Source organism: Myotis brandtii, unplaced genomic scaffold (genome assembly GCF_000412655.1).
Source record: "Myotis brandtii unplaced genomic scaffold, ASM41265v1 scaffold569, whole genome shotgun sequence".
Taxonomy (NCBI): domain Eukaryota; kingdom Metazoa; phylum Chordata; class Mammalia; order Chiroptera; family Vespertilionidae; genus Myotis; species Myotis brandtii.
The window spans coordinates 686,439-688,075 of NW_005370127.1; the positions used below are offsets into that span (position 1 = coordinate 686,439).

The 1,637-nt window shown below is 39.8% G+C and overlaps 1 protein-coding gene across 1 annotated transcript in view; it reads right to left on the reverse strand.

Annotated features, from left to right (window-relative positions):
* ELF1 (E74-like factor 1 (ets domain transcription factor)) overlaps nucleotides 1-1,637 on the reverse strand; it is a 131,424-nt gene that overhangs the window by 128,916 nt on the left and 871 nt on the right. The gene's annotated exons all lie outside the window — the stretch shown is intronic.

A 1,637-nucleotide genomic window follows, 5' to 3' on the forward strand; every position in this document is an offset into this window, starting at 1 on the left:
AGTCAGTTACCTACAAGGGAGTACCCATACGACTGTCAGCTGATTTCTCAACAGAAACTTTGCAGGCCAGAAGGGAGTGGCAAGAAATATTCAAAGTGATGAATACCAAGAACCTACAACCAAGATTACTTTATCCAGCAAAGCTATCATTCAGAATTGCAGGTCAGATAAAGAGCTTCACAGATAAGAAAAAGATAAAGGAGTTCATCACCACCAAACCAGTATTATATGAAATGCTGAAAGGTACTCTTTAAGAAGAGGAAGAAGAAGAAAAAGGTAAAGATAAAAATTATGAACAACAAATACATATCTATCAACAACTGTATCTAAAAATCAAGTGAATAAAAAATCTGATGAACAGAATAAACTGGTGAATATAATAGAACCAGGGGCATAGAAAAGGAGTAGACTGACAATTCTTGGGGGGGAAGGGGTGTGGGGGATGTGAGAAGAGACTGGACAAAAATTGTACACCTATGGATGAGGACAGTGGGAGAGGTAAGGGCAGAATGGGAACTGGGTGGAGGAGAGCTATGGGGGGAAAAAAGAGGAACAACTGTAATAATCTGAACAATAAAGATTTAATTTTTAAAAAAAGAATTAAGCCCTATTTGGAGATAATTAAGGCAGTCTTTACTTCCTTCCAAGTTTGGACATAATTTTTAGTAAATGGTTCTTAATCATCACACAATCCCACTATTTAAATGAAACGTTTCCACTCTCATAACCTATTTGAGAACTGTTCAACAAAATGTGTGAGTGTTATGTATTATCAAGAATTGATGACTCTAAACCCAGAGCACAGAAAAGGTGAAAGATCTACACAAGTCATACAGCTCATCACAAGGGCTAAAATATGATTCCATTCATATTCTATCCACTACCTCCTAACAAAAAGGACCTGAGTGAACACCAGTAACTTTCAAAAGCATCTAATTATGCTTAGTATAGAGTAAACGTTCAAATATTTGAGTTAATAAAGATAATTTAAAATATCTCTAGTTGTGGCAGTTTATGTACAATGGAGACATCATTAATCCTTAATCACGCAGATCATATTGACAGACTATTTCAAAGCATACTCAGAACCAAAACTTCTGTTCTTGGGAAGGGCACGGACCAGAAACCCTCCATCAGAGCCGCTTTTCCCTGCTTCGTTCGTTCCCAGGGCCACAACAGACTAAACATTATATAGCTCACCCCATTTTCTAATTTCAGCTTGCATTTAAGATAACGCTTTTGTTTCACTTACAGCTCACATGCTTCTGACACAGCTGCCCCTTCTTCGAAATAAACACAAGGCTTCTATATTTAAAAATACAGTGAAACTTTGTTAAAGCATCCCCTTTCCAGTCTCGGGCCAATGTTCTCTCCCAAGCTCCGCCTCCGCCCGCGATTATCTATCATCGGCGCTCCAGGCGCTGTACTCTTCGGAAAGTCAGTTTTCTTTTTAAAACACATCTCATCGCAGTGGTATTTTTCTTCGCAGCTCGTGTGTGTGTGTGTGTGTGTGTGTGTGTGTGTAGTTCTTTAAAGGAGGGGAAATAAAAGATTCCCTTCCCAGGCCAAAGAATCGGAGGGGCTGTGAACTGCAGCCCGTGCCCCGAGATCTAAGTTGGGACAACTCGCCGGCCGGG